The 26754-nt window shown below is 44.3% G+C and overlaps 1 long non-coding RNA gene across 1 annotated transcript; it reads left to right on the top strand.

Moving 5' to 3' along the window:
• The first annotated feature begins 99 nt into the window (after positions 1-99).
• On the top strand, positions 100-26754 carry LOC128834562 (uncharacterized). The gene is made up of 2 exons (XR_008444449.1): positions 100-1251; positions 26056-26754. It is a non-coding gene; the product is annotated as an uncharacterized LOC128834562 (long non-coding RNA).

The raw sequence follows: 26754 nt of genomic DNA, 5'->3' as shown, positions 1-26754 counted from the left end.
CGCTCCGCGCTGACTGACACGCCGCCGCCTCCAATCAGCGGCCGGCTCGGCCCCGCCGCCTGCAGTTCCCGCTGCGGTCCGACCCCTTGCGGCGCCCCGTCTTCCATCGGGTCCGCTCCCTTTGTGGTTGTCATGGCGGCGGCTCCTCCTGCGCGGCCACTGACTGCGGCCAGGAGGCCGTGACAGGTGAACGGGGTCGGGCACGGCGGGGTTGCTCTGGGCAGTCAGCGCCCCCGCGACATACAGAGAGCTCCTCCCCCCCATGGCACCCCCGGCCCCAAGCCACCCCCAGACAGCTCCACCGCTGCCCCATGGGCACCTCACCTCCCCCCACAGGCACTGCTCTGCCCCAACCCTCCCATACACACAGCCCCCCACGTCCCTCATAGACACCCCCCCACAGCTCCAATACGGCCCCCGCGGTCCCCATAGATACCCCCACTGCCCCAGCCTGACACAACCCCCATCCCAATGGACATCCCGCCCCTTGGGCACCCTGCACTGCTGGCACCCCTGCGCCCCCATAGATACCCCCTCCTGCCACCTGACAACCCCCACCTCTGTCCCCCATGGTCACCCCTCTACCTCAGCCTGACACAATCCCCGTCCCCATGGACATGCCCTCTCTGGCCCACAGCTCCATAATCCCCCCCCCACATACACTGGCCCAGAGCTCCACAACGCCCCCCCCCCCCAAGAGCTCACATAGATACACCTTCCTACTGCCTTAGAGTTCTACATCCCACCCTCATGGATTTCCTTCTATCCCACTGCCCTAGAGCAGTGGTCTCCAAAGTGGGGTTCGCGCACGGGGGTGAGCGGCAGGAGGAGGATTGTTTGTTTTGATTTTTTTTTGCTTCGGCGCAGCGGGGGTGCGTACTCAAAAATTTTTTACTGATAGGGTGCGCGATCAAAAAACTGTGGAGACCACTGCCCTAGAGGGCCAAAACCCATCCCCATGGAAATCCCCTACTGCCCCAGAGCTCCAAAATGTCTCACCCCTGTGGACCTTCCCTCCACCCCCACTGCCTGAGAGCACCTCATCCCCATGGACACCCCTGCCCCAGAGTTCCACAACACACCCATATCCAAATATTCCCTCTACAACACTCCTCCCTCATGAACCAAATACCTAGGAGAAATGACTAGGTCCTCTGAGTTATTTAGGTATCTGCAAACCTAAAAGATCCACTTCTACTCATTTGAAAAATATGGAATGAAGTCATCAGGCATGTCCTAACAAGGAACTAGGTGAGGCAAGGCACTTTATGTATAATCAGAAATAGTTGGTGTTATCAGTGTATTAAATCCAGTCTTTAGTTGAGCTCAATACAGGTAAAGGGAGGGATAAATGATCATTTTACTGAACATGTTTCTATCACAGTTTCATTTTCTGATGCTTTACATAAAATGAATTTACAATATCCTCTTAGAAATCTATAAATAGAATGTCCTTCCCTAACAGTTTTGCGCTTTTCTGCTTGGCAAACATTTTGCATTTTTCAGTGGGTTCCGAATAAAGAATGAAATAAACATGTTTTCTTACTTTGCTTCTTAACATCTGCTTTTCTTGCACACCCCAAATTCCCCTGGACTTCAATGACATTTTTGGATGGACAAGAAATGTGGTATCAGATCCTCATTTTTTCTCTTGTATCACTGGAAATGTCAGGCCAACATTGGAAGTAGTGAAAAGTGAAAGGCACATAAGCACAATTTGGGGGATGGGTTTGGGGGGGTCCTAACAAAATAGTGGCCATTGTGTTGTTCTTTGATGCCTTTAAAATATTAATTTTTTAAGTGCAATCTTGGGGAACGTTCAGATTTTTTAAAAAATCAGAATTTGTATCTAATACTTGACAGCTTTTTAAACTAATTATGTCCAGATTTTGAGAATGATGAAGAAATAGGGAGTTATGTAGTAAGACGAGGAGGCTACTCAAGCAAAGATGGAATAATTCGATGTGATACAGCTATAATGGAAGAGCTGCATCCTGGTCATTTTAGAGCAGCAGCAGCAGCTTTGACTGGGCATGACCGTACATTTATTTATATATGTGTATTAATATATACTTTTTAAAAAATGTATGAAGTATTGGGATAAAAGTGGGGGCCTTAAAGTTAGAACTGTGCAAATAATTAATTTTTTGGTTTGCTAGCTGAACTGAAATTTGTTAAAATAAAAAAAAGTTTCAGGTTGACTTGAAATGAAAGCTTTAGTATTTTTTGGTGAACTGACAAAGCTAAAAAAAAATTGTTTTTGACCCAAAATGAAATGTTTGATTTTTTTCACTTTTTTTAAAATGAAATTGAGGTAAACTTAGTTTTGAAACAAACTTGAAACATTTCTTTTAGAAAATGTCAAAACATGCAATTTTGGGGGAATTTTTTTGGAAGGTTTGGCGGAGAAGGGTTGACCAAAACAGTTGGGGAAATTTGACATGAATTTGCAAAATGTTTTGGCTGACCCAAATGTGCACTTTATGGTGAAAAAGTTTTGTCTGAAATTTTTCATCAAGCTCTACTTGCGGAACTGGTTTAGAGCATTTTTTTAATGGAAACCTAACGCCAAGCAATCCTGAAATATTAACTAACAATTGAGGCTGACACCACTCAACTCATTTACCCATAAGGTTAGTGTGGTTCAAAATACAACACCAAAATCAAACTCAAGATTTATCAGAGCTGCGTATTTTCAACATTACTTTATTACTTTTTTTGAGGTCAATGGGTCCAAGGCAGAAAAATCTTGCAGGAGAAAACCTAGGATTATATAAAGCTAGGGCAAAATATTAAGAGTGCAGTGTAAATTTGGTCTGTATCTAGTCTGTGTTTGTTATGTTTAGGCCAAGATAGTAGCTCTAGTTGCTTTGAAGGTCATATAAAAAAAACAATCAAGAAGATTTTTAATAAAAATAATACCCTTCCTATTCTTGGAACCTAATATTTGTATATGTCTTGGTTTTAATTTCAGGTATTTTTAGTCCTTGTTTTTGTTGTTGCACTGATTTAGAAAAAATAATGATTGCATTAAAATATAATTTTCATTCTGAAAAAAATCAGAACACCACTTGCTGTAACTCATAAAGTCATGGAGACAACTACTCACTGTGTGCTGGTTAGAAAGGGTCTTGTGGCTTTTGCAAGAGAATAGGACTTCACAATAGAAGATAATAACCTAATGACTAAGCAGATTGCTGAAGCTTATCAGGTAATGTACTACACCTGACCTGTATTGATATGAATGGGTTTTCATGGACTTTCATATTAAGAGGCCTCTCGGAGCTATCTTGATGTGCATACACACAGAAGCCATGCTAATGTGAATGGGAGTTACCCGCACACATAAACAGGAGAATAAACTCTAAAGGCCAGATTCTCTGCTGTCCCAGAGTTCTTTGCTGTACTAAATGAAAAGGGGGTGCAAACAGCTCCCTTAATATTTTGGTCAGCCCCAACCTAGTTCAGAGCAGTGTGTGAGTTGTTATAAATGCTGCCATTTGGTAATGGTTACTAAGAGACTGTCTGTAAGTTTGGAGTTAATGGAGCACAGTACCCTGCAGCTGCACCACTACCATCCCTGTTCCAACCCTTGTCCCCACTCCTCACCACGTCCTTTACACCCAAGGGTGAGGGAAGCGGCATACACTTGCTCTTTGCCTGCTCTGGAGTTGAGGCCATTTTCTACCCACTTTGAGCAGAGTTGGGGGAAAGAATCTGCACTGAAGTGTTAACAGGAAATGTTTCCTTATCAAACTAGTCTTCATTGCTTTGATCTTTTTTTTTTTTTACTGTGCTATATTATTCTGCTGCCAAGATAAACATATTAATACAAAAGAACCTCATTAATCTAAACTTCACTAAACAATATATTTTGTAGTCCACACAAAACTACCCCTAAAATTGACTAAACATTACATAGGATTTGGTGGACTGTAAAATAGTATATAAAACAAGTCTGAAATGTTCAGCAAGTGCGACTACTTACAATTTTTATAAGCCATTTGACAGAAAGGGTGGCTCCTTCTGCCCTAGCAGATTATGACCACCTCATTACAATAAAACATCTCTGAGTTTCTCAAGTGTCAAAAATCCAAATCGCCATGTTAACAACTACTTGTTTGTGGCCCAAAAATTGTGTTGAAACCAAAAGTTATGAAATCCTGATTTTGCGGACGTTTCTGAATATCTTGTGAGACTATTGTAAAATTGGGGTGTATATCTATTGTATTTTGCCAATATAGTTTCATGTTTGCTTGCCGAATGCCATTTTTGTTGTAGATGAATGTGTTTTCTTTGTAATGAAATTACTTATAACTACAGTATTATGAGAAAAATAAAGGGAAGGACTTTGATCAGAATTCTAAAGCTAACTCATTTTTCTTTCTCAGTTACACTAATTCTGGTTAGATGAGCTTAACTAATTCTGCTGAAAGGAGCTTAACTACACAAAACCTTTCTGCGGAAATGGCAATGTTCTTTTGTAGATCCAACCATATGATTCTAGAGATCGAGACTTTGACATCTAATAAAATATATATTTGTATGTGGAGGGGGGAAACATCTTTAACATTTCTTTGTGGTGTGGTATGACGGTGCTGGACAAGAACTGCTGAGCCAGCCCTCTGTCATAAGGGAGGGAAATTGAAGCTGGCTAGAGAAACTTGTGCCGGATTGGCAAAGGGGAAACAGCTGCCAGGTGGTTAGCCTGGGGCTGCATAAAAGCCTCAGAGGAAGGAGGCCAAAGGGGGTAGACAGAAATGGGGAAGTCAGAGAGTGGAAGCTTGTCTCTTGTGGCTGCAGAGGCTAGGAAGTTCTTCAGAATGAAACCTCCATCCTGTGTATAGTGAGAAGGGGGTGGGATTTCACACTGTAAATAAACTGTTCCAGTGATTGCTGAGCCAGAAGGTCTCTGAGTGGTTTTTGGAGCAGAGGCAGGAGCAAAGGGGGCCCTGCTATGCTCTGTTACAGGTGGGGAAAACTTTCTTTTCTAGCCCTCAGGCACTCTGGAGTTGACTCTCCACTGCCTTGCACACTCTGTAGTTATTTAGACCTGTGCAAAATGCTACCAAATTAGATGTCTCCACTCACTTTTGCCAGTGGTAGCATTTTACACTCACTTTTTACTACGTGAGCTCCTAGGAGTGGAGAATGAGGCATCCTCAGATCTGATTTGAAGGGGGAAGGAGCACCCATAACTCCAGCTGAAGTCAGGGGGACATCTGGGTATTCATAACCACTGAAAATCATGTCCTAAATGTCTAAAGTTTGGCAACCAAAAATTGAGGTACCCAAAATAAGATACCACTTTTGAAAATGTAGTCCTCCTAAGTGACTGCAGTCATAGGGGAAGTCTGCAGCAGAACCAGGAATAGAATCTGGATCATCTGACTCCCAGTCCTGTGGTTTAACCACAAGACTAACCTTCATCTCCAGATAACAACAGCGGATATCTTTCAAATATGAATGGAGGTTTCAAATTCATCCACCCCATATAAAGAATAACATTTTAACATGATTCACTGATAATTGAGTCCTAGTAACAGAACTACATTCTCTCCTCAAATCAAAAAAAGAGGTTTTGTTTTTTGAAATCTATTTACATTGTGCTACTGTGAAATCCACTGAGAGGAGTAAACATTGCATTTAACAGCTCCATTCCTTCTGCTACCCTGCTTCACTTTTCAGCGTGTAAGAATTACTTTAAAATTCAATTTTTGTAAACCCTTTACCTCACTAAAAATGTAACTATGTGAAATACTCTGATTCAGGAGAAAAAACATGGTTATGAGATCTCTGATTTTGAGACTATCCCTTATTTTATTTTAAAAAAAATCATTGGAACATTTAGAAAAAATTTCAGAGGATACAATACCTTAAATATCAGAGGGGTAGCCATGTTAGTCTGAATCTGTAAAAAGCAACAGAGGGTCCTGTGGCACCTTTGAGACTAACAGAAGTATTGGGAGCATAAGCTTTTGTGGGTAAGAACCTCACTTCTTCAGATGCATCTGTTAGTCTCAAAGGTGCCACAGGACCCTCTAATACCTTAAATAGTAATTTTAATAAATTATTTGATTATTCTGTATTAAAAATGTGGTAAGTACTGGAGTTAGAGGTCATTAAGAATCAAACTGGCTTACATACATACAGAAATGGATGTGATGTTAGAGGATAAAAGTTTCTGTCAGCAGCAGCAAGGATATTGTGGTGAAGTGATAATTGTATGCTGACTAGCATCCCAAAACACTTCACAGAGAGATGTGATACAAGAGCTGGTATAAATTTTAGTGAAGACAATCAAGGAAAAATTCTGCCCTTACAATTGCAAGTGCAGAGGGCCCCTGACAGTAGAATTGGTATGGTTCTACTGGTCAAGGATATGCTGCATGCACCACATGGAGTCATGCACAGAGAAGGGTTGGGGATGTGGAACTGTTGGAAGACTTTAAGGCTGAGATGTGTTATTAGGTATTTGTGTACATGGGAGAAGAAAGACATTCTGTGCATATTGGAGTTTGGAAAGTGGGAGTCTCAATAATCAGAACAAGAGAAGATGAAGATGTGGACAAGGATTTCAGAACACATTGATTCAAGAAAGTAGAGCACATATAGGCAGTGTCACCAAAATGGTGATAGGTAGACTTGCAGATACATAGTAAATAGGCTGCGCGGAAGAGTTTGGGAAGGAAAGAATCCTGTCTCCTCCCTCAGCCTGGGAGCAGGTTGCAGAAGGGTTATAAGCCCCTACACATGAGTTTTTGCTGGTGGATCCATCTATATGTGGGGTCTACCTCCTTTTTGTGGACGTCCACAGCAGGCAGTCCTGTAGGTCCCTAATTTCTTTGCACAGTAGAACTCTTCTGGTTCTGTTGTCTTTGGGAGGCTCCATGTGACCTTTCCAAGCCTGGGCAGGTTGTGCCCCATGTAACTAAAATGAGAGCTGTTATATAACAAAACATGAAATCTTATTAATCATAGTTCATCTTCTATTGAAGATTAACTATCTTTTCCAGAAAACTGCAGTAAGATTTTTTTTTTTTTTTTTTTGCTTAGACTGCCAAGGCACAACAGAAATTATGCATTCACTCTTCAAGTGACCTTTGGATGATACTATGACTCAGTAAAGCCGAAAGCATACTGTAGGTGATACTTAAAAGAGGGAAATGGTGGCCCAGAATAAAGGGATGTGTCACTTACTTGAAGTAATGAGAGCCTCTTGGCATATGTTCTTATCTTGGAAAGAGAGTGCTAAACAATTCCTGGAACCTCACATTACAAGCTGAGATATAGATATGTGTTGTATATTTCCTCTGAAATACAAGACAATAATAATTTTACAGGGAATCTTGTTTAAGGAGAATTACTGCCTAGAGACGCACACTAGACTTTTCATAGGCTGCATATTGTATGCCACAAATTAAACACCAGTGTCTTAATGACACTTGAAGTGCTTAGATACCATGGTGAGTAAAAACATAGATTCCTGAAAACGTTATGCTTGCTATTGACATGGAATATAGTAACCACTTATTTTAAGAGATTGTTGGTTTGAGTTTGGAGTAACGTACGCCAAAAATAAAACGAACTGGTGCCAGTTGTAGTAGTTTCGAACAGAGCTTTCATGTGTTAGGCATAAACATTACCTAGAAGGCAAAATGAGCATGGAAGTTATGCATATATCTTGAAGGGAAAACATTCTTTTCATCCACCCCTTTTCTGTCCGCTAACAGTTAAGCCAGGTATAAAGTAATAGAAAATTATTTTATTTAAAATTATAAATGTCTACATTAGTATGAAAATTCAGACACTTTGCATGTTTGAATTTGATTTGAATTAATATGTAATTCAGCAGATGTATCCCTCTAAGCACGCTTTTCTCTAATACTTAGAATATTCACTTTTTAGGTGGTTAATGATTCACTTATTCATAAATATTTTAAATACACAATTCTGTTGAGCAGAAATTCCAGCAATTACTTTATGCCCATTAGGGTAACAACTGATTAATAATGTCTGTTCTAGGAGTCCTTTCTCAGGCAAATCTCCTGTTGAAATTGGGAACCATTAGGTATTACCATATTGAATCAGACTCATCATTCACCTTGTCCAGTGGGAGTTTTGTTTAAGCATTTGTCTATATGTAGTTTTTACACTGATTTAATTATATTAAAACCCAATTTAGTTAAATTGGTGCAATCCCCTAGGGTGAATACAGTTATACCAGCATAGCTTATTTCTGACCAGTAGTGTAAAAACAAATACAAACGCTGTGTGTAGGCCAGCCCTAAGTAAGGACTGTAGGATTTTGTCCAAAGGTTTTAACCAAGACCGAATTGTCTCTTGAATCTTGCCTAGCTCTAGTAAATAGTATTCTAGTTTCTGAATCTGCCCCCAACCTAGATTCATTGGGCACCCAGGAGTTTTGCTTGACTAAGGACTGCAGGATCACACCTAGCAAGAATTCCTGCAGAAACCATAGCTATTTCTTGCCTTATCTATTGAGTTCCTTCATTTGGTTTTGTTAATCTTCAAGTTTCTCTTGCATTTTAACTAAATGTGCTGCACATTCTTCTAAATGGATTAATACATTCTCATTCAGCAAGTAAATCAGCTAGACTTTTTGCAGCAAGATTTCCAAAGATAACACTTGATCATAGTTTTATGGGATTATTTGTTCATCTGTAAAAAATTTTGTTCTTCTAAATCAAGAATTCCTTAATCTTAATTCTGGTAGTGCAGAATTTTCATTAACTGCTTTAGCAAAATAGAGTTAATATTAGTGTCTGAGAAAGAGCAAGAAAGGAGAGCTTAGTGCTCATCACATATGAAATACTAATTAGGACTTGATCCTACTTCTTTTGAAGTCAATGACAAAATTTCCATTGACTTAATTGGAGCAAGATCAAACCCTTAGTGACAGAAGTTTTCTGCCTACAAATCATGTATACATGCTACCCTGTATTTTGGCTTCCATGGTTTAATCTAAATAGATTGATCTTCTTTAATTAAAATGGTAATTCACTGTGGCAGTTTAATGTTCAAGCTTTATGAATCAATATACTGACTATTTGTGCTAGCATCTGCCGAGTAATCATGGAACACCAGATTAATTTCTTTGGGTCTCTTGGTGAAGTTCTAGCCATTTAGCTACTTGTTATTTACAGTACAAATCCAGATGTGGCTAAGATGTATTTTTCTGCAAAATACATTTTTGTTTACATATGTGAAGTCTTTTGAGAAGGTCCTATACAATTATCATATCTAAAAGGACATTGACAGCTTGCATTTTTTTAAAATTTGAGTATTTTTTTTTACAAAATCCAATTTATAGTAGATCATCCTTTACATAATGTCCCGATTTTTTTTTAATCAAAACGTTTTTATAAGGGTTTTTCTGCTTCCTTGCAAGGAGGAAACTAAGGCTCTTATCCTGCAATCTCACACATGCATAACTTTACTCTGACTTGAATAGGACTACTCATGAGAGTAAACTTACACACATGAACAAATGCGTACAGCATCTTGGTCTAGCTGACTATATGCATGGGGGGGACAATTAAACTGGCTGAGAAAAGCACAGAGGGTGGTCAAATACACAAAGTGGAAAAAATAGCAAAAGACATTTCTCTAACTTTTCAGTTATAGCAATATTAGGTGCTACTTATAAATAAAGTTGGTACAAAAATCTCCGGAGAAATGTTTTTTTCAAGTTTTCCTTTTAATTAATATTTTATAAATTCTGCACTGTGCTTCAGATATCTGAAATGTATCATTACCTTGGGACTAACTAATCTGCATAATAAAAATGATCTTTCTGTTGAAACAAAATCCACAGTATTTCTTGAGAAGTAAATCTGCTCTTTCTGTATATTCATTGGGTCTAATTTCCTGGGCTATTCATGGAAATATAACTGTCGGTAAGAGAAAAAAATATATTGTAAACTGTTTAATTTCACACTTCTTATTTCATATTTCATTCTTATTGTTGCCATCTGAATATTTGTGTCTGCTTATTTTTGTGGGAATATGCTTCCTGTGTGCAGTTAATTCTGGAGATGAAGGGGGAAAGGGAACATTTTGGCTGGTGCTGACTAGAAATTGGCCAGGATATGAGAGTAGGGAGTATGGACAGGAGGTGGCAGCTCTGAGCAACAGCTTATTGTTACCTTTAAGCCTGGTCTACACTATGACTTTAATTCGGATTTAGCAGCGTTAAATCGAATTAACCCTGCACCCGTCCACACAACGAAGCCATTTATTTCGAAATAAAGGGCTCTTAAAATCGATTTCTGTACTCCACCCCGACGAGCGGAGTAGCGCCAAAATCGATATTGTCATTTCGAATTAGGGTTAGTGTGGCCGCAATTCGATGGTATTGGCCTCCGGGGGCTTTACCACAGTGCACCATTGTGACCGCTCTGGACAGCAATCTGAACTCGGATGCACTGGCCAGGTAGACAGGAAAAGCCCCGCGAATATTTGAATTTTATTTCCTGTTTGCCCAGCGTGGAGAGCACAGGTGACCACAGATAGCTCATCAGCACAGGTAACCATGCAGGCCGATAATCAAAAAAGAGCACCAGCATGGACCGTATGGGAGGTACTGGATCTGATCGCTGTATGGGGAGAGGATTCAGTGCTAGCAGAACTTTGTTCGAAAAGACGAAATGCCAAAACTTTTGAAAAAATCTCCAAGGGCATGATGGAGAGAGGCCACAATAGGGACTCAGATCAATGCCGTGTGAAAGTCAAGGAGCTCAGACAAGCCTATCAAAAACAAAGGAGGCAAACGGTCGCTCCGGGTCAGAGCCGTGGACATGCCGCTTCTACGCCGAGCTGCATGCAGTTCTTGAGGGGGCCGCCACCACTACCCCACCTCTGACCGTGGATTCTGAGGTGAGGATAATCTCATCAGCTACACCTGAGGATTCTGCAGACGGGGAAGAGGAGGAGGAGGAGGATGAGCTTGCGGAGAGCACCCAGCACTCCATTCTCCCCAACAGCCAGGATCTTTTTGTCAGCCTGACTGAAGTACCCTCCCAAGTCAGTATCCAAGACCCCATGGAAGGGACCTCAGGTGAGTTTACCTTTTAAAATATAAAACTTGTTTTAAAAGCAAGTGTTTTTTAATGATTACTTTGCCCTGAGGACTTGGGATGCATTCGCGGCCAGTACAGCTACTGGAAAAGTCTGTTAACGTGTCTGGGGATGGAGCGGAAATCGTCCAGGGACATCTCCATGAAGCTCGCCTGGAGGTACTCCAAAACCCTTGCCACAAGGTTTCTGGGCAGTGCAGCCTTAGTCTGTCCTCCATGGTAGGACACTTGACTGTGCCATGCTTGCAGCAAGTAATCTGGTATCATTGCATGACAAGCCTGGCAGCGTATGGTCCCAGTGTTTGCTGGCATTCAAGCAACATCCATTCTTTATCTCGCTGTGTAATCCTCAGGAGAGTGATATCGCTCATGGTAACCTGGTTGAAATACGGGAATTTAATTAAGGGGACAGAGGTGGCAGTTCCTACTGGGCTGTTTGCCTGTGGCTGAAAAGAAATCCTTCCCTGCAGTTAGCCAAGCGCAGGGGGGGGCGGAAATTGGCCCAGAGCTTTTCGCGTTTGGCTAGCAGGGATCTTCCCTGATACCAGCCACGTGGTGGGGGGAGGGATAAAGCGATCATCCAGAGAATTGGATGGGTGGGGGGAGTTTGTTTTCTGGTGCTGAAGGTTAACAGGAAAACCTCAGCACTCAACGGGCTTTGCTTGGTATGTGGGAAAGGAGGGCGCAGAAGCCGAAAGACAATGGCTTACCATGGCCGCATGCTAGCCGAATTCTGTTGCCTAGACCTGCGTCTGTGATCTCTCGCAGCAAAGCCACAGGCACTCAATATTAAGAGGCAAAATGCGACCTTGCACAGAAATCACATGTGCTATGTAATGTGAATAGTGTTGGTCACCGTGAAAGAGTATAAGCATTGTTCTGCAAAATGTATCTTTTTAAAAAATTCTCTCCTTTTTTCCCTCCCTCCAGCAGCTGCAAATTCTTCAAGCCTCCCTCCTCCATCCTGAAGGCTATCTCAGATAAGGCGTCGGAAAAAGAAGACGCGAGACGAGATGTTTGCAGAAATCATGGAATCCACCCGCAGTGAAAGAGCTCATCTGAATGAGTGGAAGGACACGGTTTCAAAGTATAGGAAAGAAGCCAGTGAACGTGAGGTCAGGAGGGACCAACGTGAGGACATGAGGGACCAACGTGAGGACAGGAGGGACCAACGTGAGGAGAGGAGAGACGCTCGAGATGAGAGGTGGCGGCAGGAAGATCAGAAGAGGCAGGATGCAACGCTGGGGCTGCTGCATGAGCAAACAGACATGCTCTGGCATTTGGTGGAGCTTCAGGAATGGTAGCAGGATAACAGAGTGCCGCTACAGCCCCTGTATAACCTCCCTCCCCCCTCACCATGTTCCATAGCCTCCCCACCCAGACATGTAAGAACGCGGGGGGGGGGAGGCTCCGTACACCCTCCCATTCCACCCCAGTGGACAGCCCAAGCAAAAGGCTGTCATTTTTTTAATCTTTTTTTAGTGGCCTTTTCCTTCCCGCCGATTCTCCTCCCAAACCCCACCCGGGTTCTCTCCCTCTTTTTATAATCAATTAATAAAGAATAAATGATTTTTAAATGATAGTGACTTTATTTCCTTTGAAAGCAAGATAGGGGGAGGGTGAGTTCCTTACAGAGAATGAGTCAATAAAGGGGGCGGGTTTTCATGAAGGAGAAACAAACAGAAATTTCACACTGTAGCCTGGCCAGTCATGAAACTGGTTTTCAAAGCTTCTCTGATGCACAGCGCTTCCTGGTGTGCTCTTCTAATCGCCCCTGGTGTCTGGCTGCGCGTAATCAGCAGCCAGGCGATTTGCCTCAGCCTCCCACCCCGCCATAAAGGTCTCCCCCTTACTTTCACAGAGATTGTGGAGCACACAGCAAGCAGAAATAACAATGGGGATATTGGTTTGGCTGAGGTCTGAGCGAGTCAGTAACGATCGCCAGTGACCTTTTAAACGGCCAAATGCACATTCTACCACCATTCTGCACTTGCTCAGCCTGTAGTTGAACAGCTCCTGACTCCTGTCCAGGCTGCCTGTGTATGGCTTCATGAGCCATGGCATTAAGGGGTAGGCTGGGTCCCCAAGAATAACTATTGGCATTTCAACATCCCCAGCGCTTATTTTCTGGTCCAGGAAGTAAGTCCCTTGCTGCAGCCATTTAAACAGAGTAGTGTTCTTGAAGACGCGAGCATCATGAACCCTTCCCGGCCATCCCACGTTGATGTTGGTGAAACGTCCCTTGTGATCCACAAGTGCTTGCAGCACCGGTGAAAAGTACCCCTTGCGGTTTATGTACTGGGTACCCTGGTGCTCCGGTGCCAAGATAGGGATATGGGTTCCATCTATCGCCCCACCACAGTTAGGGAATCCCATTGCAGCAAAGCCATCCACTATGACCTGCACATTTCCCAGAGTCACTACCTTTCGTAGCAGCAGCTCAGTGATTGCTTTGGCTACTTGCATCACAGCAGCCCCCACAGTAGATTTGCCCACTCCAAATTGATTCCCGACTGACGGGTAGCTGTCTGGCGTTGCAAGCTTCCACAGGGCTATCGCCACTCACTTCTCAACTGTGAGGGCTGCTCTCATCTTGGTATTCTGGAGTTTCAGGGCAGGGGACAGCAAGTCACAAAGTTCCATGAAAGTGCCCTTACGCATGCGAAAGTTTCGCAGCCACTGGGAATCGTCCCACACCTGCAACATGATGCGGTCCCACCAGTCTGTGCTTGTTTCCTGGGCCCAGAATCGGCGTTCCACGGATAGAACCTGCCCCATTAACAACATGATCTCCAAAGCACCGGGGCTCGCGGTTTGAGAGAATTCTGTGTCCATGTCCATGTCCTCATCACGCTTGTCACTGTGCCGCCGTCGCTGCCGCCTCCTCGCCTCGTTTTTCTGGTCCTGGCTCAGCATAAACTGCATGAGAACGCGCAAGGTGTTTACAATGTTCATGACTGCTGTCTTGAGCTGAGCGGGCTCCATGCTTGCCGTGGTATGGAGTCTGCAGCGTTCACCCAGGAAAAAAGGCGCAAAATGGTTGTCTGCCGGTGCTTTCATGGAGGGAGGGGTGAGGCTGTACCCAGAACCACCTGCGACAATGTTTTTTGCCCCATCAGGCACTGGGATCTCAACCCAGAATTCCAATGGGCGTGGGAGACTGCGGAAACTATGGGATAGCTATGGGATAGCTACCCACAGTGCAACGCTCCGGAAATCGACGCTAGCCCCGGTACATGGACGCACACCGCCGAATTAATGTGCTTAGTGTGGCCGCATACATTCGACTTTATACAATCTGTTTCCAAAATTCGAATTATATAAATTCGGATTAATCCCGTAGTATAGACATACCCTTTGTTGTATTATGGCACTTAAACACCAGAGTGATAGGCATCTTAGATACTAGAGATGGGACCCAGGGCCGGTGCAGGGATATTTTGCACCCTAGGCGAAACTTCCACCTTGCTCTCCTCCCCCCCCTACCCCAAGCATCGCTTATTATAAACTTTCAAAAATGAATACAATGGAGTCACATCTTACGCAGGGGTTAGGTTCTAAGGTCAGCGCGTAAGAGGAAAATCGTGTATAGTGAAAATTACCATAAAGTGACAGTATACACTGCATACACTAGAACAGGGGTCCTCAACCTACAGCACGCGTGCCATAGGTGGTACACGAGCCGATTTTTTTTTTTAATGGCCCGCTGCCGGCCTGGGGTTCCATTCACTCAGCCGGCAGCGGGCTGAGCGGGCTGGCGGACAGGGCCCTGGCTGGCAGGAGCCGGCGGACGGTACCCCAGACCGGCAGCGGGTTGAGCGGCGCACGGGACCCGCAGCCTGCCATTAAAAAAAAATCGGCTCGCGTGGCACCTTTGGCACGCATGCCGTAGGTTGAGGACCCCTATTCTTTGTATATTGTGTGTATTGTACTTTATGGTAATTTTCACTATACGTGATTTTCCTCTTACGCGCTGACCTTAGAACCTAACCCTCGCGTAAGATGTGACTCCACTGTAGTGTAAAAAAAAAAATTTGGGGCACCGCTTTTTGGCGCCCCCAAATCTTGGCGCCCTAGGCGGATGCCTAGTTCGCCTAGTAGTTACACCGGCCCTGATGGGACCACCTTGCTGTAACTTTTTTCGCTTTTGGATAATACTTTGATTTTAAAAATCCACGAATACAGCAAAACTAACAGTGAAGATGAAGTGTTCTGTTTAGTTTTCTTATTTTGTATGTGTAGGGGGAAGAATAGCATGCAGTGTAATTGTAGCCATGTCAGTCCCAGGATATTAGAGAGACTACTTCACCCAACTTGTCTCTTTTATTGGACCAACTTCTGTTGGTGTTAGCAGGCCACTCTACCTTGAATGGTCCTTTACAATATGTGCTAACTACTTATGCTAAACAATCTATTCCACTTGTGTTTTGCTGTGACGCAGGGAGTACCTTTCCCAGACCTGAAGAAGAGCTCTATGTGGCTCAAAAGCTTGTCTCTATCACCAATATAAGTTGATCCAATAAAAGATATTATTTCACCCACCTTGTCTCTCTTAGGAAAAAAAAATTGTAACTCGGATAACAAACAGAACTATACCAGCTACGGCATCTGTTCTCTTTCCATTGTTAGAGATTCAATATTTTTTTTCTCAGAAATAAACATCAAATAGGGGAAAGGAACTACTTCTAATAAAATTATATTTGTTACTACTATTAATAGGTGTACATACCTCTGGAGTTCCCTTTAAATATCCTGGAAGGGTGGGTGACTATATGCAGATAATCAGGTACTTAACAATTCTCCATGAACTATATCACACAAAGTAATGGTAAAGCAGGTATGTCCAACTGCCAGAAATGGGACATTAGAGGGCTCTGAGTTCTATAGAGAGTTCTTTCCCGGGTGTCTGGCTGGTGAGTCTTGCCCACATGCTCAGGGTCTAAATGATTGCCATATGTGGGGTTGGGAAGGAATTTTCCTCCAGGTCAGATTGGCAGAGATCCTGGTGGGTTTTCACCTTCTTCCGCAGCATGGGGCATGGGTCACTCGCTGGTTTGAACTAGAGTAAATGGTGGATTCTTTGTAACTTGAAGTCCTGAACTCAAGATCTGAGAACTTCAGTAACTCAGCCAGAGGTTATGGGCCTACTACAGGAGTGGGTGGGTGAGGTTCTGTGGCCTGCAATGTGCAGGAGGTCAGACTAAATGATCATGATGGTCCCATCTGGCCTTAAAGTCTGTGAGTCTAGGCTAGAAAGGACTCAGATGGAGGATGGAGCCTGTCTAAACTGCAATGTCTAGGCGCCAGTATTACTTACTCCTTATATGTAATAAAAGTGAAATGGAACCATTATAATTCCTAGATTTGGTACATGACAATTTCTGCTTTGTTTTACACTGGAAATCCCTTATACACTAACATTCCTCCAAGCTGTTATGCTGTCAGTACAGGTGCTGTTATAATGTGAAGGAAAGTCAAGCAGGCTGTCACTGTGTCAGTAGAAGTGCCCATTACCACTTCCAGTGTACATTAAATGCATTTGTTTAGATATTGGTGCAAGGGCTGTTCTGTTGTCAATGGGAGAGTTCAGATTCATACTTTTACTAATTACAAAAGTTAGCTAAAACTAAGCTGTTAAAATAATGTTATCTAATAAACTGGTTAAAAGCAAAGACATTCAGAGTGAAACACCTGATCCTGCAATGAACTCTGGATGGGCAGAACCCCATTGAAACCAGTGAGGATAGGCCTGGGCCTGGGGCTGTCTGCATGGAACTGCTGGCAGCTCAGACCCTAAGGCTGCATTCTATGTGCACATTCAGAATTATGCCCAGTTGTAAGAGGGAGTCTAAAGTACTGGGTAACTTTTCATGTGTGCCTAGTTACAATAAAGGCCAAAGTGCAACCATTCTTATTCTCCAGTGTTGTGTCTTCTAAGTTATTAGCTCAGTAACATTTGGAGTGGATAATTAATTTTTTTTTAATTTTAATAGAAATGTCTGTTAGACAAACTGCCTAACTCCAATATCCGCCCCCTCCCCCACCGCCCCCAAGGGTTTGTCTCCTATGGATGCATTCCGGACTGTCCTTCAGGATATACTCCAGCAAGTAAGGAAGGAAAATATGTTTGAGCTTGGCGTAATCGCAATGAATATGAAGGTACAGACAAGTGTATTCTCACATTTCCTGGAACTCTTCCCTTTAGTGAGCTACCCACAACAATGCCATGACTTACTGCTTGCCACATCCTCTAGAATATGGGCAATATAGCAGACAAAATGGGTCAGTTCTGCTCTGACTTAGGCCTGGTCTACACTACGAGTTTAGGTCGAATTTAGCAGTGTTAAATCGAATTAAGCCTGGACACATCCACACGGCTAAGTCCCTTTTTTCGACTTAAAGGGCCCTTTAAACCGGTTTCTTTACTCCACCTCCGATGAGGGGATTAGCGATAAAATCGGCCTTAGCGGGTCGGAATTGGGGTAGTGTGAACAGAATTCGACGTTATTGGCCTCCGGGAGCTATCTCACAGTGCTTCATTGTGACCGCTCTGGACAGCACTTTCAACTCAGATGCACTGACCAGGTAGACAGGAAAAGTCCCGCGAACGTTTGAATTTCATTTCCTGTTTGCCCATCGTGCAGAGCACAGGTGACCACGCAGAGCTCATCAGCACAGGTAACCGTGATGGAGTCCCAGGATCGCAAAAGAGCTCCATCATGGACCGAACGGGAGGTACGGGATCTGCTTGCCATATGGGGAGATGAATCAGTGCTAGCTGAACTCCGTAGCAGTAAACGAAATGGCAAAATATTAGAAAAGGTCTCCAAGGCCATGAAGGACAGAGGCCATAACAGGAACGCACAGTAGTGCCGCATGAAAATTAAGGAGCTAAGGCAAGCCTACCACAAAGCCAGAGAGGCAAACGGAAGGTCCGGGGCAGAGCCGCAAACATGCCGCTTCTACGCGGAGCTGCATGCCATACTAGGGGGTGCAGCCACCACTACCCCAGCCGTGTGCTTTGACTCCTTCAATGGAGAAACACACAGGGAAGTGGGTTCGGGGTACGAGGAAGATGAGGATGAAGATAATGTAGATAGCTCACAGCATCAAGGAAGCGGAGAAACCGGTTTCCCCAACAGCCAGGATATGTTTATCACCCTGGACCTGGAACCAGTAACCCCCGAACTCACCCAAGGCGTGCTCCCAGACCCTGAGGGCACACAGGGGACCTCTGGTGAGTGTACCTTTGTAAATATTACACATGGTTTAAAAGCAAGCGTGTTTAATGATTAATGATTAATTTGCCCTGGCAATCGCGGCCAGTACAGCTACTGGAAAAGTCTGTTAACGTGTATGGGGATGGAGCGGAAATCCTCCAGGGACATCTCCAGAAAGCTCTCCTTCATGTACTCCCAAAGCCTTTGCAAAAAGGTTTCTGGGGAGGGCTGCCTTATCCCGTCCGCCATGGTAGGACACTTCACCACGCCAGGCCAGTAGCACGTAGTCTGGAATCATTGCATAACAAAGCATGGCAGCGTATGGTCCCGGTGTTTGCTGGCATGCAGACAACATCCAATCCTTATCGCTTTTTGTTATCCTCAGGAGAGTGATATCATTCACGGTCACCTGGTTGAAATGGGGCGATTTTATTAAGGGGACATTCAGAGGTGCCCGTTCCTGCTCTGCTGAACAGAAATGTTCCCCGCTGTTAGCCACGCGGTGGGGGGGAGGGGTGAAGTGATCATCACCGAGAATTGGGTGTGGGGGGGAAGAGGATTAGTTGGGTTTGTGCTGCATGTTAACCCGGAAACCGCAGCCCCTCCTTTTACATTGCAAACCTATTTTAAATGGCCAACCCAACGGGTGCTTGGTATGGGAAAAGAGGGCGCTACTGTTTGAAACCATTCCCACATGTTAAGAAGGTTAAAAAAGCCAAAAGACTGTGGCTTACCATGGCTGCCTGCAAGCCGAAATCTGTTGCCTGGCACTGCGTGAGTGATCTCTCACACCAAACCGGCAGGCCCTCAATATAAGAGGAAAAATGCGACCTTGTAACGAAAGCACATGTGCTGTGTAATGTGAACAGCAAAATTTAACGTGAAAGAGTGTACCCATTGTTCCCTAAAATGTGTCTTTTTTAACCACCTCTCCCTTCTCCTCCACCAGCTGCAAATGTTTCTCCTTCACAGAGGCTAGTGAAGATTAGAAGGAGAAAACGGCGGACTCGGGATGATATGTTCTCAGAGCTCCAGATGTCCTCCCACGCTGACAGAGCACAGCAGAATGCGTGGAGGCAGTCAATGTCAGACTACAGAAAAGCACAATATGAATGAGAGGAGAGGTGGCGGGCTGAATCGCGGGATGAACAGAGCAACTGGAGGGCTGAAGATGATAGGTGGTGTCAGCTTGCAGACAGAAGGCAAGAGTCGATGCTCCGTCTGCTGGAGCATCAAACTGATATGCTCCAGCGTATGGTTGAGCTGCAGGAAAGGCAGCAGGAGCAGAGACCGCCGCTACAGCCCCCGTGTAACCAACAGCCCTCCTCCCCAAGTTCCATAGCCTCCTCACCCAGACGCCCAAGAACATGGTGGGGGGGCCTCCGGCCACCCAGTCACTCCACCCCAGATGATTGCCCGAGCATCAGAAGGCTGGCCTTCAATAAGAGTTAAAGTTTTAAACTGCAGTGTGTCCTTTTCCTTCCCTCCTCCCCCACCCATCCTGGGCTACCTTGGCAATTATCCCCCTAGCTGTGTGATGAATTAATAAAGAATGCATGAATGTGAAGTAACAATGACTTTATTGCCTCTGCAAGCGGTGCTCGAAGGGGGGAGGGGAGTGTGGGGTGGTCGGTTTACAGGGAAGTAGAGTGAACCGGGTGGGGGGGGCGGAGGGTTCATCAAGGAGAAACAAACAGAAGTTTCACACCGTAGCCTGGACAGTCACAAAACTCGTTTTCAAAGCTTCTCTGATGCACACCGCGCCCTGCTGTGCTCTTCTAACCGCCCTGGTGTCTGGCTGCGCGTAATCAGCGGCCAGGCGATTTGCCTCAACCTCCCACCCCGCCATAAATGTCTCCCCCTTACTCTCACAGATATTGTGGAGCGCACAGCAAGCAGCAATAACAATGGGGATATTCTTTTCGCTGAGGTCTGAGAGAGTCAGTAAGCTGCGCCAGCATGCTTTTAAACGTCCAAATGCACATTCCACCACCATTCGGCACTTGCTCAGCCTGTAGTTGAACAGGTCCTGACTACTGTCCAGGCTGCCTGTGTATGGCTTCATGAGCCATGGCATTAAGGGGTAGGCTGGGTCCCCAAGGATCACGATAGGCATTTCAACATCCCCAACGGTTATTTTCTGGTCCGGGAAGAAAGTCCCTTCCTCCAGCTTTCGAAACAGACCAGAGTGCCTGAAGACGCGAGCATCATGTACCTTTCCCGGTCATCCCACGTTGATGTTGGTGAAACGTCCCTGGTGATCCACCAGGGCTTGCAGCAGCATTAAAAAGTACCCCTTGCGGTTTATGTACTCGGTGGCTTGGTGCTCCGGTGACAAAATAGGGATATGGGTTCCGTCTATCGCCCCACCACATTTTGGGAATCCCATTGCAGCAAAGCCATCCACTATGGCCTGCACGTTTCCCAGAGTCACTACCCTTGATATCACCAGGTCTTTGATTGCCCTGGCAACTTGGATCACAGCAGCCCCCACAGTAGATTTGCCCACTCCAAATTGATTCCCGACTGACCGGTAGCTGTCTGGCGTTGCAAGCTTCCACAGGGCTATCGCCACTCGCTTCTCAACGTGAGGGCTGCTCTCATCCTGGTATTCTGGCACTTCAGGGCAGGGGAAAGCAAGTCACAAAGTTCCATGAAGTGCCCTTACGCATGCGAAAGTTTCGCAGCACTGTGAATCGTCCCACACCTGCAGCACGATGCGGTCCCACCAGTCTGTGCTTGTTTCCCGGGCCCAGAATTGGAGTTCCACGGCATGAACCTGCCCCAGTAACACCATGATTTGCACATTGCTGGGGCCTGTGCCTTGTGAGAGGTCTATGTCCATGTCAATTTCCTCATCACTCTCATCGCCGCGCTGCAATCGCCTCCTCGGCTGGTCCTGGTTTTGCTTTGGCATGTCCTGGCTCTGCATATACTCCAGGACAATGCGCGTGGTGTTCATAGTGCTCAGAATTGCCGCGGTGATCTGAGCGGGCTCCATGATCCCAGTGCTATGGCGTCTGGTATGAAAAAAGGCGCGAAACTAGTATCTGATGGATGGAGGGAGGGAGGGGTGAGTGACGAAATGGCGTACAGGTACAGGGAATTAAAATCCACAAAGGTGGCTGTGCATCAGGGAGAAACACAAACAACTGTCACACAGAATGGCCCCCCCAAAGATTGAACTCAAAACCCTGGGTTTAGCAGGCCGTTGATTTCACGGAGGGAGGGGGAAGCAAATGAATACAGAACAAATCTATTTTTTACATCTTAAGCTGGCAGATGACGGTGCAGCATGACTGATAGCCCTCGGCATCTTCTGGATGCTTGGCAGAAAATACTGGGCGCTTGGCAGAAAATAGCATAGTACGACTGATAGCCATCATCATCATTGGGAAGGCAGCAACTGCGGGGCATACAGAGTTTCAGCCACTGCAGTATGACGACGACGGATACCAGTCGTAATACACCATCTTCTACCAAAAGGCAAGGGGCTGCTGCTATGTAGCAATGCAGTCCCACGTCTGCCAGCCCCATGTCTGCCAGCACCCAGATCACCGATGAAGGCTACCAGTCATACTGCACTGTCTACTGCCAAAAGGCAATTAGCTGCTGCTGTGTAGCAATGCAGTACCACGTCTGCCGGCACCCAGATGACATATGGTGACAGTGAGCTGAGCTGAGCGGGCTCCATGCTTGGCGTGGTATGTTGTCTGCACAGGTAACCCAGGTAAAAATGCGCGAATCGATTGTCTGCCGTTGCTCTGACGGAGGGGGAGGGGCCTGACGACATGTACCCAGAACCCCCCGTGACACTGTTTTGCATCATTCAGGCATTGGGATCTCAACCCAGAATTCCAATGGGCGGTGGAGACTGCGGGAACTGTGTGATAGCTACCCATAGTGCAACGCCCCGGAAGTTGACGCTAGCCTCGGTACTGTGGACGCGGTCTGCCGATTTAATGCACTTAGAGCATTTTATGTGGGAACACACACAATTGGATGTATACAACCGATTTCTATAAAACCGGCTTCTATAAATTCGACCTAATTTCGTAGTGTATACATACCCTTACTTTTTGGGGGTTGCAAAGGCTGAAAGGTAGGGCTGGATTAGGCCGAATATATTTACAGTTGAAATAGTGCTTTTAATCATGCATAGTTATCACTACCATACAAATATCACCTGCCAAGAGAAAGAAAAGGGAGTAAAGAAGCATCACTTATGGTTTTTACAATACAAGTATACAGTGTTTTCCTGCTGTTCACAAATGTGAAAAATATTATAATAGTTTTCAAGATGCAGTGAATTAGAAGAAAACATGTTTCCCTGTAAAATGTACTTTAAGAAAGCTTATTTGTTTGAAGACACATAATGCAATTAACTGGTGTAATGATAATATATGAGGTTAATCAGACAAGGGGGTTTTGAGAAAGAGAAAGAGAGAGAGAGTTTTTTAAGTAAGCCTTTTGGGAAAAATGGCCTGGTTCTCCACTGCCTTGCACCTTGTGTAGTCATTTAGACCTGTGCAGAGTGAATGTAAAACATTATCATTCTGATCAGGTAGAGTATTACACTCATTTTTCAAAGACGTAAATGTTGACATTAGGTGCAAGGCAGTGGAGAAACAAGCCCTGACATTTTGTAAAGTTAGATCTTCTTTTTTTTTTTAAAAAAAAAGGCTTGATCTATCTAGAAAGTCTAAATGTGATTTATTCAATAGTGCTAAAAGGGAACTAGTGCATAATGATAAGATTAGGTGGAATATTGAGTTATTGAAGTGATCCACTGATAATGCTGGTTAGCTCTTGATGGCTGGCACAGTTCTTCATTAGTCTTGTGGAATTTACAAGCTCTTTTGTCAGTCATCAGAGCTTCTAATCTGTGCAAGATATAGCTTGTCTTCAAGGAACATAGACACTCTGCAGACACATTTGTGGGGTATTTGTAAGCCAAATAGCTCTGGTTCAGGAGGCTTTCAATAGCTTGTGAATTTTAAAAGCAAACTGACTCCACATCAGAAAGCCTTTCCATGAGCCTCTCTTACCAGGAATGGTGATCATCAGGAACAAAAAGTAAGGATAGTAATGCAAAAGCTCTCCACTGCAGCTTCCTATATTCAGATACATTCGTGGATTCCATGAGATTTTCATCAGGTATATGGTTTTTAATTGAGAAGGTATTTCAATGAAAAGATTCTAAATGAGAAGGCATTTCTGGGTCAGAGTTTGAAAAGGTGACAAGTGAGCAAGACAGTTCCTCAGCTTTGCCAAGTTTCTCAGGATTTATCTATTCTAGAAAATCTAGGATAAAGCCGGGGGGGTGGAGAGGCTCTTCCAGCTACCATGCCCCATGTCCTCCAAAAAAGAGTCTACAAGCTTTAGTGAGCAGTGGTTGGCTAACTACAGGTAGCAAGTGACTTTTTTCAAAGGCAAAGCATGTAACAGATGATGCAGGAGACAAACTTCTACTCCTCAGGCTCCTGTTACTGCCTCCAGAACACCCTTGAGTCTGCAGTCCTTCAGATCTTCCAACATTCTCAAGCACAAAATCTTACACAAGAAGATCACACACCTTTTTGTGAATGGAGTGATGGAACCAGTGTCTCCAGAAGAGAATATTGTTTTATTGAAAAGAAGCAACCAGTGGAGGGCAGTCTTGATCTGATATTGGTCAACAGATGTATGAGTGTGCAAATTCTGGATTAAGGGCCAAATTCAGAACTGGTGTAAACAGATGCAACTTTACTGACTTGGATGGAATTATATCAGTTTACACTAGGGTTAAATTTGGCCTGGACACTCTAGCATCTATGGTGAGATCAGTCCTGTAAGAAACCCACAGGAAGACCTAGTCCTTGTTCCCAAGGTGTGTACTACCTAAGTAATAGTTTCAAGCTACATCTCTTCCATAAAGTATTCCTGGGGGAATTCGGTGCCCCCCCCCCGCCCAAATAAAAAATTCTGCATATTTTGTCAAAACAACACAATATAGTCACGCCAGTTTCAATTATTTTGGTCATTTATTTCAAAATTCCTTGCAACAAGTATGTCTGTAACAATACAGACAACAAAAAAGATTCAGGGAATGGTTTTTTACAAATAGATTCCTTACTAGGCATATTAATACAGGACTTTGAGTAATAATTCATTTAAACTACAATACAGAAACGTATTTCACACGCCTCTCAGAAGCTGTTCAAAGGCTTGAGTGAGTCAAGTGTCATGGAGGAGCTGAGGGAGAGGGATGTAGTTGCTTGGAAGGAGCCTGGGAGTGAACCTGGAGGGTTCTTGGGTGTGGGTGATAGAAGTATGGAACATTTTGGGGAGGGGTGAAGTGGAGAGGGATTGTTAGGAAGTTGGGGAGCCTTCCCCATGCAGACCCTGGCTGACCCCTGGCCTCCTCCAATCAGTCAGGCACATCTACCCCATCCCCATGTGTCCCTGCTCCCCCTACCCCCCAACCATGTGTCCCTGCATGCCCACTCAGCCACCCTTCCCCCTGTCCCCATGTGTTCCTGCACCCCCCATGCCGATCCCCATGCACCCTTTTCCTCCTGTCCCAATGTGTCCCTGCACCCACCTTGCCGATATCCATGCACCCCGTCCCCCATTTCCATGTGTCCCTGCACGTCTCATGTCCCCATGTGTCCCTGCACCCCCACTCATCCACCCCTCCCCCACCCCATGTGTCTCTGCAACCCCTCCCCATGCACCCCTGTCCCCATGTGTCTGTGCCCCTCCTATCCACTGGAGTCTCTGCACTCCCACTCAGCTGCCCCCATCCCCATGTGGCCTGCGCCCCCCACTCCCATTCAGCCCCCAGTCCTGTCTGTCCCTCCCACTAGTCCTTCTGAACCCATCTATGTGACCCCCCTACTCCCAGCAGCCCTGTGTATCCCGCTCTGTCTGTTCTCTCCCATATCTCATGCTTCCTCACCTGGCCCCACAGGCAGGGAGCTGTGAGGAATTCAGCCTCTGCTCTCTCCCTATCAGCTGCTGATTGCTATGGCAGGTGAGCGGTGAGCCGGCTCTCTTTGTTCTGATGCCACAGCAGCCCCTGGTGGGCAAAAGCTGTAACTGCAAAGCCTCTCCAGCAGAATGTATTTTCTGCAGAGAAATGGGACACATGAATTCTGCACATGTGCAGTGGCACATAATTCCCCTAGGAGTAATAAAGGCATGTGGATGACCAAATAAGTCTTGCCATGCTGTCCTCTTGAATATATCATTATGTTCCATCTCAAGTGAAATCTCATGTAACCAGCATCAAGCTTAAGTGTTTTTTATTCCATTGCCACTTAATGATTCACTTGTTTTAGATTTATATTAGTATATGTTTTACATTTTAATTGAAAAAGTACTTAAAATGTGGCATAAGACAATTCTTACATTGTGGAATGTAGTACTACCAATTGGCTGGATTATATTTTAAACTAATCTCATGCGTTCAAAATATGACCTTTTTATGTGGTATAAAAATAATCTCATTAGTTAATGAATGTAGGCAATGCGTAAATTATATAGTGATGGTGTCCTATTAAACTGAACTGTGTATTACTTGATCTTTAAATAGATTTTTGAAAGCTAAAAGAATAAATAAATTTAGTAAATTATCTTGCTAATTTTTCATCACAATAGCCAGTGAAAACTCCATAGTTAGTCTTTAATTAGTGATGAATTTATAACTGCTGAAATTAGGTATCTATTTTTATTCCTTTTGTTTTCTGTCCTAGGGAGAAGCCGGAGCTGCTTAATCAGTACCATTTTGATACTGCATGTGGTCTCAGGGAAGAGACTCCATAGAAGAATTAGTGCAACAACCCTACTAGAGATGAAAAAATACATTAAAAGATAATTCTTCTGTGTTATACAGGGCAGATTGTGAACCCCTTACTCGCAATGGTGAGCAGTACAATTAGTCCCATTAAGACCCAAAAGGAACTGTTTGGCACTCCTGAAAATTCATCTACTTATTTAGGTAGGCCTAAATAAGGATTTTGGAGTTAACTTTATGTAACACTTCCCCTCGTCCCCCTTTTTTTAATCTTGACTGGAATATTTTAGTCCTGAATCATACTTTTATAGCCACAATTCAGGAATGTGTGTCCTGCATCTCATTAGCTGTTGGACCTCTGATTATTCTTCAGTTTTCTGACAGTCATCACACAGTGTCAATTTGGGGCCCAATTCTGCCACCTTTCTTTCTGTTAAGTAATACTGTATCTTACTCCATTAATAGTCTCAATGAGTAAGGGTGACAGAATTTGGCCCTTAGTTATTAACATTGCTATCTTTTAGGTGTAACATGAAATATTTCTTTTGGCTTTAAGAATTGCATGTTTCATTTTTGTTGTGTATATATAAGAATATGACCATCTACCCAAATCTTGCATTTAACTGGTATAGTGAAATCCCCCTTTTTTTTTTTTTTT

The sequence above is a fragment of the Malaclemys terrapin genome, chromosome 3, assembly GCF_027887155.1.
Source record: "Malaclemys terrapin pileata isolate rMalTer1 chromosome 3, rMalTer1.hap1, whole genome shotgun sequence".
NCBI classification, from domain to species: Eukaryota; Metazoa; Chordata; order Testudines; family Emydidae; genus Malaclemys; species Malaclemys terrapin.
Note: the sequence above shows the minus strand (reverse complement) of the source record. Positions and strands in the feature narration are given on the sequence as shown.